Source organism: Humulus lupulus, chromosome 2 (genome assembly GCF_963169125.1).
Source record: "Humulus lupulus chromosome 2, drHumLupu1.1, whole genome shotgun sequence".
In the NCBI taxonomy this organism is placed as follows: Eukaryota; Viridiplantae; Streptophyta; class Magnoliopsida; order Rosales; family Cannabaceae; genus Humulus; species Humulus lupulus.
Window position 1 is genome coordinate 41,604,127 of NC_084794.1, and position 19,811 is coordinate 41,623,937.

A 19,811-nucleotide genomic window follows, 5' to 3' on the forward strand; every position below is an offset into this window, starting at 1 on the left:
TTGTCTTCAGACGAGATAGCTCGAGCTCGGGAAGTGCAAGCTCGGATGCAACAGCCTTGTCAGTATCTACTTGTCCCGAGCATAGCGTGAAGTTGGGTGGTGAGCTTGTGATTGACCCATAAGTCTTGACAGACTCAATGCCAATTACTGATCTCGAAGATCTGATGAATCACTTGGGATAGCCCATTACGTGTGAACATGTTTATTGTTGTGTAATCCAAATATTTAAGGGATATCATTTAATCTATTATCCGTTCCCGATCTTCATGGGGTGTTTCTGTGTATATAGGAGATAATGCATTTAATATCATGATTTCCATTGATTTACAGAATATCTTCCCAAAATATGTGGGAATGAATTCTGCAACCTTCTCTATAAATAGAGAAGGAATCACCACTTGGGTAATTCATCTCTAAAGAATTTCCAAAAAACTCCCAAGTCTTAATAACATAGACTCGTGGACTAGGCAGAATTAACTGCTGAACCACGTAAAAATCCTCTTGTTTTTCTTCATTATTCATTTGCTTCATTGTTCTTTTGTTTAATTGCGCTACAACTTAAGTTGACGAAAAACGACGTCAAAGCTTTGGTGCTTTCATTGAGAGCATTAAGCAGTACGTGCGTGAGTCTGTTGTTAAAAAAGCCTCCCTGAATCAACAATGGCAGCGAATGATCCCAATGTTCCTGAGGAGGAAATTTTAGATGAAGCTGACTACCCCCGACGCCTTGGAAAGCAGCCTATGGTGAATTCAGACCCTGATGAGAGGAGTGGATCATTCGACTCTTGGGGACACCAGCCCCCAAGGACGATGAGGACATGTACTACAATCCTGAATGATATGTTCTGATAGTGGAGCTCGAAAATCATCAATTGAATAAGCAGTTGGCAGAAGCCAAGAAACGAGGGGCTAGCCAGATTAGCTGCTGAGGCACAGGCAGCTTAGGCCCCACCTTCGCCAGAGGCCCAGGCTCCACCTCTGCGGGACATTCATGTTCCACCACGTAGGCCTCGAGGGCGACAGTGCAAAAATGCTGCCACCCGAAGAACAGAGTAACCTCCGCCGCCAGCAGAACAGCCTGCTCCATCAAGTCCCCAGAGAAGTAACCGGGCTGGAGCTCCTGCCAACCCAACTGCAGAGGTAAGAGCCGGAGTAGGGAATAACTGAGCCCCCACGGAGGCTCGGACCCAAAATCCTGGTAACGCGTAGAACGTTCCTAAACTAGATCGAGCAAACTCAGGGCCTTCTAGTCCCCGTAATGGATGGCAGCCACCATCACCCATAAGGCACCCACCATCGCCAATAAGGTATCCCTCACCAACTCTGAGAAGCACACAACTGACCCAGGGTGATAGGGAAAGGCGAGCTGGGTGAAGGCGTGGAAATGGGGAGACTGCTAGGGAGCATAGAGGTACCCAACCCACGAGAAGCCAAATGTCTCAGTCTCACACTATTGAGACGAGGCAACCGGCAAGGAACCCATCTCGAAATAACCGCGCAATGAGCCATGTCAGTGGAGGCTCGGGAGACACTAGGTCGGTTGGTATGTATGACCAGGGACGTAGAAATACTGGAAATCGAAGGGATCACCCAGATTTACGAGAACACCTGAACCACCGGGGGAATGATAATCCATCGAACCCAGATATGAGGGATCATCTCAATGGGCGCAAGAACCCCGTACCGAGGCATGAAACTGGGGTTGTAATCAACGATTACCAGTTCCCACTGCTTCAAGTCAGACCCACCGTAGATCCAGTCCAAGAAAGGATTGAACAATTGGAAAGAGCATTCAGGCTCTTACAAAATGAACGAGCACGGGAACGGGATGAAGAGTTCGACAAAGAACTTGAACCCTTTTCCCCCCATATATTCCAGTACCCTGTTTCCTCAGGGATTTCGAATTCCTCATGTCCCACCATTTGATTGGAATTTGGATCCGTACAGTCATTTAAGTACGTTCAACACAATCATGCGAGCCAGTAATGTGGGCTATGAACTCAGATGCATGCTGTTCCCAGCCTCGCTTACAGGACTAGGGAAGAACTGGTTTGAGAAGTATAAGAGACATTCAATTGCTTCTTGGGATCAATTATCTAGAGATTTCAAGAAGCAATTCAAAGCCATGGTCAGAATTAGGCCCGAGGCGTCTGCCTTGACCAATGTCCGACAGCAGCCGAATGAAACATTGAAAAGTTACCTCACAAGGTTTAATTTGGAAGTCGCCCGAGCTTGTGACGTCAACGATAGTGGCCATTTAATGGCTGTCCGAGCCAGAGTAATGCCTGTAAGTCCTCTCTGGGAGGATATGAAGAGGAAGCCCGTAAGGTCCTTAATCGAGCTCAATCGACGAGCTTAGAGGTTTGTTAATGTAGAAGAGGCGAGGTCAGCATTAAATATGACCTCAGCGGATCCTACGAACTCAAAACCCCCTGGGGACAACCCTTCTGAAAGGAAGAAGAATGAAGGGAATAACCCCGAGGCGGAAGGGGGAAAGAAGAAGAAAGGGGAAATATACTTCTCCGTATACAAAGTGTATACCAAGCTCAATGAGTCTCAAGAGAATATATAGCTGGCTAATGAAAACTAGGTCCCCTTCAGACGACTGGACCCCATGAGGAACCAAAAAGTTAAAAGAGACTGCAGCAAGTACTGCAGATTCCATAGAGATATTGGACATACAACCGATGAGTGTCGGAAATTAAAAGATGAGATCGAAGTCCTGATCTTGAGAGGATATTTCAGGAAATATGTTAGGAATCAAAACCCCAATCAGGCTTCCACCAGCCAGAGGGTAGTAGCAGCTCCACCTGCCCAGAATAACAACTCCTGAGAAAGGGAGGACGAACGACCCCCTCCGATTGATGGAGAAGATGTCATAACCATTTCGGGGGGACCACATATTGCAAGATCGGGTAGGAACACCCAGAAAAGATATGTGAATGAACTGAAAACTGGTGACAAGTCTCCCCACGAACCCGAACCCAGAGCTCCAAAACAGCAAAGGGTTGAATCCCAACCCATAACTTTTACTAAGGATGATGCGTCTCATGTACAGTTTCCTCGCAATGATCCGCTGGTCATCACCCTTCAGCTCGTGAACAAGAGGGTACACTGAGTTCTGGTTGATAACGGGAGCTTAGTAAATATCCTCTACAAGGCCACCTTAGAAAAGATGGGACTCATGCTTCGCAACCTAAAGGTCTGTGCAACGACGTTGTACGACTTTTTAGGAGAAGGAATTGCCTGTATGGGATCCATCGAACTCCCCGTAACCTTGGGAGACTTCCCAATCTCGACAACCAAGATGATGGAATTCGTGGTAGTGGATCTTCCATTGGCCTACAACGTACTGCTCGGGAGACCCGCCCTAGTGGGGCTGGGGGCAATTTCGTCTGTAAGGCATCTGGCCATCAAGTTCCCGACTTCCAGTGGCATTGAGACTCTAAAAGGGGACCAGCTCGCAGGGAGGGAATGCTATAGCATTTATGTTAGAGGAAAGAAATAGACAAGTGCAGAAACACTTGTCGTGATTCAGAATAAGGATGGGACAGTCTTCGAGATAGACGAAGAAATTGATTCGAGAATAGAAGAAAGGGCTGATCTCAAGCTGTTAGAGGAGCTCGAAGAGGTTGACCCCCTGAAAACTATAAAGGTGGGGAAAAACCTTTCGGAAGAAAAGAAATAGCAATTAATTTTCTTTTTGAAAAAGAACCAGGATGTTTTCGCGTGGTCACATTCAGACACGGTAGGGATAAGTCTGAATGTGATGAACCACGCTCTTAACATTGACAAGAGCTTCCCCCTGAAGCAACAAAAATAAAGACTCCTGGACGACGACAGGAAGAAGGCCCTAAAGGAAGATGTCGACAGGTTGAAGGCAAATTGATTCATACGAGATGCCTTCTACCCGGATTGGGTCGCTAACTCAGTACTAGTCCTGAAACCTAATGAAACATGGTGAACATGTATTGATTACTCATACCTCAATAAAGCATGTCCTAAGGACTGCTTTCCCCTACCTCGGATCGACCAGCTCGTAGATGCCACAGCTAGGCATGGACTTATGTCATTCATGGATGCTTATTCTGGATATAACCAGATTGCCATGCATGCCCCGGACCAAGAGCATACAAGTTTTGTCACAGATAAAGGACTGTACTGCTACAATGTCATGTCGTTCGGGCTCAAGAATGCTAGAGCCACATACCAACGACTCGTAAACATGATGTTCTCCGAACAGATAAGTAATAACATGGAAGTTTATGTTGATGTTATGTTAGTTAAATCTAAGCATAATAATAACCATGTGGACGACCTTGAAGAATGCTTTGCCGTGCTATGGAAGTACAACATGAAGCTCAACCCCCAGAAATGCTCTTTTGGAGTATCGTCGGGGAAGTTCCTAGGTTTCATTGTGAATGCTCGGGGAATAGAGGCTAATCCTAACAAGATCCAAGCGTTAATTGAGATGCCCTCACCTCAAAAGCACAAGGATGTCCAGAGTTTGACTGGATGGATGACGACATTAAGAAGGTTTATCTTGAAATCTACATACCGATGTCTTCCATTTTTCAACCTTTTGAGAGGGGGCAAAAAATTTGAGTGGACAGAGGAATGTGAGCTAGCATTTTAGGAGTTCAAGAAGCACCTCGCGGAGCCTCCTATCTTGTCGAAACCTATCACAAGAGAAATTTTGTACCTATATCTCACTACAACCGAGCACGCCATTAGCGACGTGCTCATCCGAGAAGAACAGAAGGTGCAAAAGCCAGTATACTATGTCAGCAAAAGGTTACTGGGGGCAGAATCGAGATACCCCTTAATGGAGAAGTTGGCTCTCAGCCTAATTCATTCATCTTGAAAGCTCTGACCTTACTTCCAAGTGCACCCTATCCATGTGCTGACCGACCAACCACTACGACAGGTCTTATCCAAGCGAGAAGCCACAGGCCGATTACTAAAATGGGTTGTTGAACTCGAGCAATTCGAGATCACTTATCATTTGAGGACAACCATAAGAGGACAGGCCTTGGCAGACTTCATAGTGGAATGCACTGGAATGACTGGCGATGAAGTTATTACCCCAGCCCGCGAGCTGTGGAAACTTTATGTCGATGGGTCTTCCAACGAAAATGGATCGGGGGCAGGAATCATACTAATCACCCCTACTGGGAGTCGATTTCACTCCACTTTGAGATTTGACTTCGAAGCGTCTAACAACGAGGCTGAATACGAAGCTCTACTTACAGGACTTCGAATAGCCAAGGAACTCAAGGCTAAGGCGATACATTGCTACAGTGACTCCTAGTTGGTGGTCAACCAAATTTTAGGGGAGTACCAGGCTCGTGGGACAAGAATGGTTGCATATTTAGAAAAAGCAAAAGCAGCTCTTGAACATTTCGAGTTCTACACAATAGAGCAGGTTCCCCGAGAACAAAATTCGAATGCAGACGCCCTAGCCAAGCTCGCCACATCCACAGAAGTCGACGAACTGAACGTTCTACCAATCAAGCATCTATCAACGCCTAGTATAAGCGAGCCTGAATAGGAAGATGTCTACATGATTAACTCTAAGCCAACCTGGATGACCCAATAGTTGAGTACCTTGAAACCGCCATTCTCCCAGCAGAACGGAACAAGGCTCGAAAACTGATGTATCAGATTCCCAGATACACTATTATGGAAGGAAGGCTATATCGAAGAGGATAGTCTATGCCACTACTCTGATGTGTGACTCCACCCAAGGCTAAGAAGATCCTAGAAGAGATACATGAAGGATTCTGTGGGGACCACACTGGGGGGGCATAGCCTATCTAAGAAAATTATACGCTAAGGATACTTCTGGCCCACTATCAAAGCAGACTCATTTGATTATGTCAAGAGATGTGATAAGTGTCAACAGTTCTCCACAATCCCACGAGCTCCCCCATCCGAGCTAACTATGATGACCTCCCCATGGCCATTTGTGGTCTGGGGTATTGACCTCATAGGCTCGTTGCCAACCAGCAAAGGCAAAGTTAAATACGTAGAAGTCGCGGTGGATTACTTTACAAAGTAAACCGAGGCCGAACCTCTGGCAACAATTACCTCAAAGCAAGTCTTGGACTTTGTGGTAAAAAATTTAATCTGCCGATATGGAATGCCAAGGAAGATAGTATTGGATAATGGTACTCAGTTCGATAGTGACCTGTTTACCAACTTTTGTGAGAAAAATGGGATAATAAAGAGCTTCTCCTCTGTGTCCCATCCCCAAGCAAATGGCCAAGTCGAGGCTGTGAATAAAACCCTGAAGAGTTCTATAAAGAAGAAATTGGAAGAAGCTAAGGGAAAATGGACCAAAGAGTTGCCCTAAGTCTTGTGGGCATATCGGGCCACAGCTCATACTTCAACAGGACATACCCCTTTTTCTTTGGCATATGGATGCGAGGCTATGCTACCAATCGAGGTAAAAATACCCACCATTCGTACCCACGCTTATGATCAAGCCTCGAACCAATCCCAGCTCGAAGTAAGTCTGGACCTGATTGAAGAAAGACGGGACGAGGCTCAACTAAAAAATGCAGCATATCAGCAACGAGCTACCCGGTATTTCAATAAAAAGGTTCGAGACAGAAAATTCAGTTTGGGAGATTTGGTGCTAAGGCGTGTGTTCTTAGCTATGCGGGACTCGGCTGCTGGCGTGCTCGAGCCTAATTGGGAAGGACCTTATCAGATCGAATCGGTTATCCGACCTGGCATCTATAAATTGGCAAGATTGAACGGGGATTTGGTACCACGAGCATGGAATGGCGAACATCTATGACCTTACTATCAATAGTGTAGGAATGATGTCACCTGTAACCATGCTTGTTTATCTTTACTATGCTACTGTTAATAAATTGTTGAATTCCGAATAAAGTTCATTTTCGTTTCAATATGTTGTATTTTTGCAAACTCTCTTAATTTAATAACCTTTGGTCACACTCATAGGATATTAAGGGGGCATTAGTGGTATATATACCGTAAGATTGAAAAAATAAAAAATAGCATACACGAAAAGAATAAAAGTGTTTGGACATAACCAATAACACGAGCTAAGATAGTTTGGACATAACCAAATTATTAAAAGAATAAAAGTGTTTGGATATGACCAAATACGCGAGCTAAGATAGTTTGGACATAACCAAATTATTAAAAGAATAAAAGTGTTTGGATATAACCAAATACACGAGCTAAGATAGTTTGGACATAGCCAAATTATTAAAGGAATAAAAGTGTTTGGATATAACCAAATACACGAGCTAAGATAGTTTGGACATAACCAAATTATTAAAAGAATAAAAGTGTTTGGACATAACCAAATACGCGAGCTAAGATAGTTTGGACATAACCAAATTATTAAAGAATAAAAGTGTTTGGACATAACCAAATACGCAAGCTAAGATAGTTTCGACATAATTTGGACGTGACCAAATTATTAGAAAATAGAAGTGTTTGGGTATAACCAAATGCGCGAGGCAAGGTAATTGGATAAAACCAAATGCGTGATCTAGACATAACTATATCAAAAATATTTGTGTATGGATTACGAACCAAAAACACGACATAAATAGGTTTGGAACAAGCCAACTAAAACTAATCGACATAAAGTTGGAATATAAATAAACCTACTTCAAGCTAAGTGGAGATCGAGGCTGGAATATCTTGCAAAATGATAGTTTCGACCTCGTAACTTTGGGGAGCTACCCAAGGACAAGGAAAAGTAACTAGAAAAGCAGGAGATAACTAAACTACCTACATTACACGCCATATAAGTACTTTCGAGTGCATGGTAAAAGTAAGTTTCGACCTTGACAAGTAACGAGATCAGACACGGATACATCGCGTAAACTGTGCATGAATGCATTGAAGCTCGAGCTTAAATCCACCACGTGTTTGTATGAATAAACAAACATATGGACACTTTTAATATAAATTGCTTGAAATATTTCAACTTGAGAAATGTAAAGCAAAAATATTAAAGTAAAGTCAAATACGGTATTATAAATATCATAAGAAAATAGCTCTTTTACGCGCTATAAATTGTCTTAGCCCCAAGGGCATAGAAAACAAAAGATAAAAACTATTACAAAGGTTTTAAAAGGATGCAGCCCCAGATCGAGATTTAGGAGGAAGGAGCGCCCTCCTTAGCCTTCTCTACCTCATCCTAAGCAGCCTCCTCTACATCAAGCCGAGCTTTCCATTTGGCCACGAGCTCTTCCTCAAAAGAGCCTAGAAAGCTAGTATCTAGATCAGCGTTACTGGCCTAGATCCTGTACATGGCCAGGTCAACCGCCCGATCCTTCTTCTCCTTGAACTCCTCGAGAAGATGAGCCTTTTCGCCCTCCATTATCTCGAAGGTGGCCTTCTTCTCCTCCTCAAGCTTGGCATTGATCTTCTCAAGCTCCTGGAGCCTGGCATTCAGCTTCTCGAGCTCGGCTATCTTGGCTTTCATCTACTCAGCTTCAGCCTCCATCTCTGCTTTTGCGGCCTTGAACTCGTCAGCGAGCTTAATTTGAAGATCTTTCGACTCTTGGGCATAGGACATGCTCGAGTGAACCTCGTTGTTCAACTTGTAATTAAGCTGAGTAAAGGCAGTAAGAGACTAACAAAGAAACAAATCAAGTTAGAACATACACTAAGCACAATTACAACAAATAATAAGGTGAGAGAGGTTACCGCAACAGCGAGCTCGACACTCTTATCGTAAAGAATGTTGCAGTCCCGAGCATTGTTCAAAAACTGCCACTGGGGAGCCTCGAAGCTGCTGATGCTCTGGCCTATCCGAGACAAAACATCCGAGCCAAGTGTGGCCCCATGAGTCCTGGCAGCATTGTCGACAACATACTCATCAACATGAGTAGAAATCAACAATAGGCGTGTTTTGGGGGTCACAGGCTTCATTGGAAGTGGGCCGAGTGTTGAGCGGACCATGATGGCAAGAGGCACAGGGGGGATACTGTTAGAGAATATATTTTATTGCTCAATGGAAAAGTGGAAAAACCAAAAATAAAACTCTATGCAAAGAATACAATGGACAAGATGATAGATAAATAGGTTTACAACTTAATAACCAACAATACAAGTAAATGTAGAAAAGAGAGAAATAAGAGAATTACTAGAACAAAACTCTAAAACAAGAGATACCAATAAATATGTAAATAGAAATAAAAGAAGAGGATTACAAACTCAAAACAATAATAATACAAGAAGAACAACTGAATGAAAAGATCAATGAAAAACACAAACTCACACTCAACCAAAGTGTAGAGTAATGGGGATCACCAACTTAAACAAGGTTCAAAACCTTTGTCCAAAAGCTTTTTTCCCCTTATTCTCTAAGTACTAAGGGATCTCTCAAGGAAATAGCTCTCTGGAATAATCAAGCCTCAAGGTGTATTTTTCAGCCAAGTGCTTTGTGGATGAAAAATGGTGTGTCTTACAAGTGAGCATTAGGCTCCTATTTATAGAGTTTTGAGACACCCTTTGAATTTCAAATTCCACCAACCCATGGCTGTTACCAATAATTAATTGGATATTTTATGGAATTAAAATAGAGATTTGGGAGTTACTTGGCTGTTGGAAATGTTCAAAATTTGATAAAAACCAAATTTGTATGAAGCTGTCAACCACTAGGGCCGCGACCCTTGGTCATTTTCAGCAACCAATTTTTTAGTTTTTTCCAAAACGTTCCAATTTATTCCCACTTGATTTTGTAACTTCCATACACAATATGGGAGTTAAAATCACATCTCTATCAGCCATTTCTCATATGGCTTTATGAAATCCAATCTCAAATGTGTAACATATAATATACACATTATTGGATAATATTTGGGAGTTACAAATTTGTAATTGATTTTGTAACTCCAAAATATGTCACATTTAGGCACACACATGTGTCCAATTTTGTGACTCTCAGTAATATGTTACAAGGTGTGACAAATCACATTTTGTCACATTATTTAATCTAATATTATATTATATGAAATAATATAATAGATACCCATGGTGGAATCTTCGACCTGGGGAGTCGAATCCAAGATTGAGCTCGTAAAAGTAGGAGCTGGGGGAGGAGGAATCTTCTCGGTCCTCTTAAGGACATTGGCAGGCCGATCTGACTTTTGCGAGGCTCTCGGGCGCCTACTCCTCTTGGCCCCCTCGCCACTGGCGAGCACGGTGTCGAGATCGGAGTCCATAGTACCTGCACAATCAAATCACATTAGAAGATGATCTCAATAAGCGTAATACAGACAGTCAAGGAATAAAAGGACAAGTAATGAGGAACCTAACTGGAACTCTCCCCTGAGCTCGTGCTTGGCGACCACGTAATTCCCCCATCTTCGGAAGAGGCAAGGAGAGTCCCTTCCCTACATGTGGAGGTCAACCTCGAAAGGTCCCTATAATCATTCGTCTCGTATTGGACAGCTATTCCATCCCAGACCTCGTTCAGACTATACATAGTATCATACTTCCCTAGTCATCTTCACACAAGATTAAGGTGTCAGGCTTATGATTAAGTAGTAGAGGAGACCATAAGGCCGAGCTAAGGATGACCATACCTCTGTCACACTACAAGAAAAAACAGTATTCATAACACTTAAAAACTGCTAACCGGAACTATTGATAATACTTCTGAAAATGCTAACATAGCCCCTGTTATTAAAAGTCCAGTGTTTTCTATAACAGTATTTGAATGTTATGTTCGGTGTTATCTTAAACTATTCAATAACACATTTTTAGGTGCTATAATATTCAAATAATAACATTTAGATAGATTTTTCGGTTATAAATTTGAAGTTTAATCTTATATTTTTTCATAACACTTTTCAACAGTTACATTTGATTATTTTGATAACATTTTTAGTTTGTTATATTATATAAACCATAACGATTTTTTACGCTTATAATATGTTTTTAAATCATAACATATAGTAATAAAATTTTAAATTTTATTTTGATAAGTATACTTATATGGTTTTTTTTTAATTTAAAGATTTTCATTATTGTATTTTGATAAAAAAAAAATTCAAAATTAATCATAAAATGTAATTCTCAATAGATTGATAAACTATAAGTATTACATTAAACAATAATTATTTCAAACCATGAATGTGTCTACTTTATGAGATCTTAGTTCTAACTTAAGTTTGAAAGCATAACATAATAAAGTTTTATAATCTTGAACAATTTTTACTTCAAAAATGAAAAATAGAAACATTGCAAGATACTCAAAAGTAAACGAAACTTGCTCCATCCTTCAATTCATCATCCTTTGTGCACTTGTCTTTGTTGTGAGTCCATTTGCTTAGCTACAACAAAATTTAAATAATTAATGCTTCAACTTAAATTTATAGTAAACTAAAAGAGTACATAAAAAAAATTAATTACCTAATTATAACTTTATCAGCTGACCATGCAATTATATATTATAACTTTATTTTGCATCTATCTTGTGTTTAATATAAGAAAATAAAACCTAATAAGTACCAAGAATTTGAATAAATGTTTTTGACAAACAAAAGTCAGTTGTCATCGAGACAATACCTGAGGCGTGAAGCATCAAATTGTAAAGAGGCCTCAATAGCAGCATCATTGTATTCAGGAGAAATTATTGGCTGGGTCTGGGGTGGAGTAAAGAATGGTACACTGCTCTCTTCTCGAACTGGGAATTCAACTCCAGCAGCCTGTGATATATATTTATACATAGATTACTTATAATACTTTATTATAAAAGTGAGTTAAGAAATCAAAATAGGTTCCTTTCCAAATACTGTAGTAGCACATTATCTATAAAAACTCTAAACAGAAAAAGGAACACATAGAATTAATACAACCCATCCAAACACAGATGCAAAACATTCATCATAACTTAAGCATCAAGGACAACACTAAGGGATTCAACTTCAGCATATATATACCTTGTAGGCTAGTATAACCATGTATAACTAACATTCACATTCATCTGCAACCCATGCTATTGCATATCTCACATAAAGCAGAAAGAAAAAAAAAAGGTTGATCATATGATATTTACACTTTAATCAACTTAAATAAGCTTTTGCCCAAATGCCTTGGCTGACGAAGTAATTAACAAGAGGTCCCCCGAAGGCTTCTTTCCATGTGTCAATTAGGATTATATCTTTTCCCTCACATTCAAGTCTGGCTACAGAATTTAAACAATTGCATCGGACAAGTTAGATTTACTAGGAATGCACAGGAGAGATTCGCAGTGAAAGGACAAGTAAAACTAAACCCAAATTCTCTTCTAAACTAGTCAGTAATGAGGTCAAAATTAGTAAAGAAGGTGAAAATCGCTTAAGGAGTTCAAATGGCTAAATCGCTTAAGGAGTTCAAATGGTTAAGAGCTTAAGGAGCTATTCTAATTCTTAACAGTCCTTACATTTTCATGGCCAATATGGCATAGGAGTTCAATATCTTTCCCAATTTAGTTGAAGCAACTGCTTATGAGCAAATAAAAAGAAAAGGCCAGTTAAGCAGTGGCTGGACAAATTTAAATATATGTAGGCAGCGAATGAAAATAATATGAATAACTCAATTTCTTAAATGAATGAAGGTGAAATAAAAAGCTCAACACCTTGAATTTGATCCAGACTAAGTGTTTCTAAGTTATAATATAGTGGCCAAAGTTATAAATAAAAAGTACAAGAATCTATACACACATGTTAATGAAATTAACACATGCCTACAACCAAACAAGGTCAAAAGGCCACTAGAAGTACAGGAAGCATTGTGCCAGATCCATATATATGTAGTATTGAAAAAGAAAGATTCACTAATAATATTACTGAATGTGTTTTTATTAATTGCTGTACATAGTATTACTCACTGTTATAAATATGCCTTAGTTTCTTGATCTTGTATTGGTTACATGTTGGTGTCTATAGCCCTTGTTCTAACCCCAACTTTAAATCTAGATATAAGCCACAGAGAGGCCTTTAGTGCTGCTGCAAGATTCAGGATTCCTTAATTATAATATACTTAATAAGCTAGCTATAACAAATAAAAACACTTAGTGACACTATAATAAATAAGAGTTCAAGCAAATGTTTTACAACTGTTAATGAGACAAGAAAACAACAACAGAACAAAAACCTGAACACCAGGATGTGTCTCATGCATGAACTCAAACAATTTGTTCACAACAGATTTTAGGAACTTCCAATGAGCTCTTAGAAACCTCGGGTACTGTCCAACAACATACCTGCAGAAAGAGAGGAGGATTATGTACAAGATTTCAAAAAAGTACTGGTTGTATACCTCCAACCAAGTTTCTCATAGTTCTCAAATTTACTCAAATTTACACATGTGACTATCTTTGATCAGAATAAACATTTTTTTGTAGTCAAAACAGAAATGCCAAGTAAACTATTATCACAACTAGGGAGGTGGGACGTAGACAATATCTTGAGAAGTAAATGATGAGTTTATAGTTGAATCATAAAGTATAAGCAGTGACCACAAATAGAAAATGAGTAGAAATAACATTTATAAGGTAAGTTAAAAATGTACCTGTTCTTCCATCATCGAACCAGATATAGACCCTATTGCCCAACATAATGTGTAAGTTGTTCCAATTCCAATCCCTACCACTTAATTGTTTGCTTAGCTTCTTTAGCATCTGCATCATACAAGAAGAATAGACAACATAAGATAGAAATTATAATGAAAATAATATATAACACAATCAAATGACACATTTTCTCTGCAAGTGTCTGACAAGATAGAAACAAGGTGTTTCATTATAATTATACATGCAGAAAATAATTTCAATTGAATGGCCAATAAAAGAAATTCCCCACTCATATTTTTCCTCAAACTATTCACTATCAGCAGCCCCCAAGCTGCAGCCACATGACTTGAAAGAAATTTCCACTCAAAATAGGTCACATCATAACAGAAATATTATTAGACATAAAACAATTATCAATTGATAATGGAGTTAAAAAAAAAAAGGAAGAAGGGGAAGGGCGTTCCCTTAATTCTTCTGCCATTGAAGCCCCCAAAGAAAAGAGAAGATTATTTTTCATCCAAAAAGAAGCCACATCCAACTCTTATCCTTACAAAAATGGAATTTCTTTCCTACATATATAATATACATACATTTATATATACACTGATAATTTGGAAGAAAAAGTACTTAAGGTTCTTATTTTTCCTTCCAAAACATCAATGAAAACAAATGTCTTTGAAATTATGTAAACCATGATGAGAAAAAACATCATGAAGTTTCTTCATTGAGAAAGAAAGCAAAGAATATAAGTTTTATTTGATTTTTTCCTAAACAAAACAACACTACTTGTTGTTAATGATATTTAATTAATCAAAGTACACAAATCTGAATCATATTTACCTGAAGTGAATTAGCATATGTGGTAATCATATTTGTTATCTTTCCTGTAGAGAAACTCTTGCGACTCTCATGAGTCAATCGTAATGATTTTCTAAATATAGCAGCCACCTAAAAAGTTGACAAAATTAGACACTATAACATAATTCACAGTATTAACATAAAAGAGGACTTTACCAAAGTTGATCTCAGCCGGAAACCAACGCGCATAACATTCTGGAAATATTGAGATTCGGTCAACACCCCAATTGACTGAAAAAAAAAATCAAATCAACTAGTCAATAAACAAGTTAATCTTTGCGAATTTACTTTTTCTAATCTGAATAAAAAGATCATTTAATTCTTAAAATGAACACAATCAGCAACTCTATTTTCTTTGTATTCTTTACTTCTATGAATTAAAACATAAGGAAGTCAGAAATCTAAAGATATTAAAGGAACATCTATGTCGGTTTTCCAAAGAATAAGCAATAAAACTCTGCTATAGAGGGGGAGAAAAGCATTTAATATCTAAGAAAACATCAAATTGTAGTATAAGTTCTCATGTGTGCATGACTTAAGAAATCAGATATTAAATTTTGCAATTTCGCAATTACATAATTTAGGCTTTTGTCTTTCAAGTGTATACACAACTTTTCAAGAAATTCATACAAAAGTTAATCATATACAAGAACTTGTCAAACCTTGTTGGCTGCCATAATAAACATATTAATGAATTGAAAATTTATAACTGTCCTAAATAACTTCTATCTCACACTACAACTTGATTCATTCCAATAATCTCCTTGTAGTCCATAAAAGTGATTTAAATATTAAGATTTCAACTTGCCATTAGTTCTGTACAAAAGTGTTACAATTTTAAGCAGAAAGCACATTACTTTATTTGAGTTCTTGAAAGATAGAAGCCATACCACTCCAGAAAAGATTAAGAAGGCATATATATAACCAACCCAAGCTGGATCGCCTCGTTGCATGGACTGCAGATCGGAACAAGATAAATAGAAAGTCCATGATTCAAATTCAAAAACTACACTCTACAATGCATAAAACAAATTTAATGGTAAAAGTGGATTGAAACAGGTTTCATTTCACATTGAGCTAATTTATTGTTGCTATGTCGAATATATAGCTTCTATAATGAACATACTAAATCTTTCTCGTTATTGCAGTAAAAATGTCAAAAATCATTAGCTTCAGATTCCAACCATAACCTTTTCTCACTGCAAACTTGGGCTAATAACAATGGTATCAGTGCTCAAATCATCTTTAAACCATATGAAGTATTAAGACTTTGGGAAGATTAATAAACATGGCCAAGTTAGTATATTCTCATCTTTCAAAAAAGCTTCTGATTTTAACATTATTAACACAAAATAAAGATGCCATTTTTTTCTCCTTTTATTATTAACACAAATTAATTTTGAACTTCGTGCCTATACAAACCAAAATACAGAGAAAATGGGTCAAAGAGGGTTGGTCAACATAGAAGAAATTGGAATATGGAATGTCACAGATCAAATGGGAAATATAACCCTGACAAATTTTCTTTGACAAAGTCCAACGCAACCAAAACTCTCCTGAAAGATAACCCAAAACAATATATTGAAAACAACCAGACTATTATTTCTTTATAACAGAAACAAGTACAAATTGTAACACAAAAAAAAAACCATATAACAGTTAATCATCAAGACCAAAAACAGAGATAACCACAGCTAAGAAAAGAGATTATGCACATCATAGCAGGCAGCAATGGACGAAACTGGTATGGGTGTTCATCACTACTTGAATTAACTTCTTATGAGTGATCAAAGTTCACTAACTTGTAATTTGAGTTGACAACTCAAGTAGTGTTCAGCATCATATGTTAGTTTATAATTGCTTATTATTATTATGGGCACATGATATACATTGACCTAAACTGGTATGGGTAAACTTTGAATTATTGCTGCATGTGAAAAATATTAACAAAAATCATAAACTCTTTGTCAATGTCGAAGGAGAAATAAAGATTACCCTTTTTATTTTGCTATTCTTCAACGAGGGAAAAGAGTGAGAGAAAGTTCAAAAAGAAAAAAGCATATGCAAAATAATATAATGAGCCGCAAGTCATCTCTTTTGCCAAACAAATTGAAACAAAGAATGAAAAAATCGCTTTCTAAATCAAAGAAAGTCTCACCTCAACTACTGCGTGGAAGACATCAGCCCTGAAAAAAATACCACTGACCCTCCAAGAATGGTGACCTGATTTGCTTGAACAAGTAAAAATCCCATAAAAATTGAAGCTTGGAAAAACCCCCAGAATCCTTAAACTGAATAAATAAATAATCCCAAATTCAAAGCTCAAATGCTAGGTCTTATCAACTACAACACACAAATTCTTAAAACTTGAGACTCACAGCAAGAAGAAGGGATTCTTTAGCGGTTAGCCTCTCCATTTCTTGGGCTTAAGCAGCTGGAGCTCCTCCCTGTACAGCCTGCTGGACCATTGCTCTACAAGTCAATCTCCGTTGGAGTCAGCGAAACATGGGGAGGGAAGTTGTGGTAGATGAGACGGAGGAAGACAACGAACAACAGGAACAGATTGTAGAGACAACAGATAGTTGGTACAAGACCGACCCACGAGTCGAGCCACGCCGTAGACCCACCGCCGCAAGCACCGTCACACCCACGAGCCAGCCACGCCGTAGACCCAAGAGTCGAGCCTCCCTGTCACACGACCCAAGCCGCAGGCCCCATCACATTGTTACACACCTGCAACAAACAGAGAGAAAGAAAGAAAGATTGAACGAGTGAGTGAGAGAGAGAGAGAGTTACTGAGTGTGAGAAAGAAACAGAGGAGGCGTGTAGAGTAATTAGGGATTCAACCTTAGAGATTGCTTTTTTTGTTTCATTTGGCGCCTGTGTATTTCATTTACCGCCCATTTTCCGTGTCTTTTTCTATTACCATGCGACAATAACACTTATTAAAATATGCTATATTTTAATGTAATATATGGGCATAATTGTTGTAGTGTCACTCGAGTTCAAAGCTTCATCATTGGCCTCGTTCCCTGAGCACGGACTCCTGCGACGGTGAGCTGGGATCGTGCCTTAGAGCTTCACCTCGGAGGAAGGCTGTCAGTTGAGAGAGGCACAGACTCCCAATTGGTGTACTTCTTGTTGGACCAGTGTTGGTAGATTGATCCTTCTCTAGGAGACCACAAGCTTGAAGCCTATCTTCATGAAGAAGATAGGAAAGAGAGCGCCTACCATAAGGGAGCTGAAGCAAGGCTTCCTTGTGCTCCTTCATCTTGTCCGTGGGAGTAGGGCGGTGATAGTTGGCTGAAGAATTGAAGGTATATGAGTGGTTCGAGCTTAAACAAAAATTCAAGCATGAAAAGAAAAGAGATGTATACTTACAAATTTGCCTGAACGAATAATATCTGGAGGGACCAGGCCGTCCGTCCAGAAGAACACAAGTTTGAAGTTGGGGGGATGGTTCGCCAGGTCTTCAAAGATTTTCTTCTCTGAGGGATAGCTCGAGAGGTAATAGAAGTCATCTCCTCCCCGAGCTTGGAAGGGGTTGCTTTTCAAATAAAAGAGATACAAAATCTCTTTTGGTGAAGGTCATTCCCACTTTAGCTCGTGATAAAGCGACCTCAGGGCTGAAAAAACCCTATATGAGTTGGTGTTGAGTTGGAAGGGAGCGAGTTCGAAGAAATCCAAAAATTCCTTGAAAAAGGACTTCAACGGCAATAAGGCCCCTGCCCTCATGTGCTCATGACTCCAAGCCGCATATTTTAACTTACTGTCGGGATTACCATCTCCCGAGACGCAATAGCTTCGTTCGTGGGAGGTTGGAGCTCAACACCTTAGTGAGCCTGATAGTCCAATTTTGTGAAGAGCCAAGATGTCAGAGATTTTCCCTAGTGAAGAAATCAAGCTCCAATAATGCTCGACCTCGAAAAATTCTCCCCTCGAGGTGGGAATAGTGGTTGGCTGCGAAGTAGACGTGGGATTTGATGGTTCTTCCATCAGTGAAAATTGGAGATCACCCGGTTTGAATGTGATCGTCATTTTAAGAGTGGGATCGATGGGGATTGGTCTAGGATCGGGGTCTGGATCTGGGTAGATGGCGACCCTAAGTCTCTTCTTTTTTCTCTCTTCGACCTCGTTGATTTGACGACGAAAGTGAGCTTGAGTGTCTTCTTGCACACGCCTTAGCTTGTGCTCCCGGATTAAGCGTTAATTCTGAGTAAAAGGTGACTCTGGGCTCGGAGTTGTCGGTGAGTAAGGAATCGCGAGTTTTGACCCCCACCGCTTTTCCAAATTCTGCGACATCTAGCAAGAAAGAAAAAGGGTGAGGCCCAGACGAACAAGAAGATTAATAATAAAAATCAAGATTGTCTGAGCTCGAATGCTCGAGACTATGGAACGAACATGGACAAAAGAGCGAGATTAGGCTCGGAGCGTGTATTCCACATATAGGGGAAAATTGGATTTATTTTTTAGAATCCCAGATTTTCAGGGAAAAAGTTGGCGGTTACCCAAAAAGTAAAATTTTTGGGAAACGTGCAATTTAAAAACCCTAATCATGTACCCAGTTTCTTGGTCTACACGATACGATAGTTGAAATCAAGATAACCCAGTAAAAGAATTGAATTTGCCTCATTCATGCAAAATCTGGGTGTAACGACCCAAATTCGTTAATAAGGCTTAAGTGCCTTGATTAGTGTGCCTGGAGGGCATAATGGAGACTATGTGTGGTTCTAATGATTTAGATGCATGATTATGGTTTAAAGCATGTTATATGATTACTTGAGTATTTGAGATGCATGACTATGTATGTTAGTATGCATACAGTCCCAGATTAGGTTAGAAGGGCATAATCGTAATGTGGCCATTATGGGCATAACTGCTTTGATATATGTGATAATTGTCGAGACCACATTATTATGTGGATATATCTGTGATCTGTGACTCGAGACAATCCTAGTGAGCAAAGTAGCGGAAAAGTTATAGCGAGGATTTATACCCGGCTCGAGATGAGCTCAGGGGTATAAGTGGAAATTTAACGGATATACTGGAGTCTATTTTGACGTTGAGGAATACTATTGGTGATTAATTAGGTATCGGGAACTAAGCAGAAAATAATAAAGACACTCGAGGAATTAGCGGGAAGTGGGTAAAATGGCTAAAATACCCTTAAGTGGACTAAAGGGGTTAGAATTAATAGGGAGGGTATAATAGTCATTTGATTTACAGAAGTTAGATTATACTAAGGCTTTATGTTAGTAGAATTTGTAGAATATCAAAGAAGTCTGAAAAAGAAGGAAAAGGAAGGGAAAAGAAAGAGGGAAAAACAGAGAGAGTTTCTCTGAGTTGGTTCAGGCTTTCTTCATCTGTTTCTTGAGGACTTTTTGGAGTAAAGCTCAGA

General features: G+C 39.4%; 1 long non-coding RNA gene across 1 annotated transcript; it reads right to left on the bottom strand.

The window, feature by feature from the left end:
• Window positions 1-14,415: 14,415 nt before the first annotated feature.
• LOC133815989 (uncharacterized) lies at window positions 14,416-15,391 on the bottom strand. Its single transcript, XR_009884935.1, has 3 exons — window positions 15,304-15,391; window positions 14,570-14,644; window positions 14,416-14,503 (listed from the first exon to the last, which is right to left on the bottom strand). It is a non-coding gene; the product is annotated as an uncharacterized LOC133815989 (long non-coding RNA).
• Between the last annotated feature and the right edge of the window lie 4,420 nt (window positions 15,392-19,811).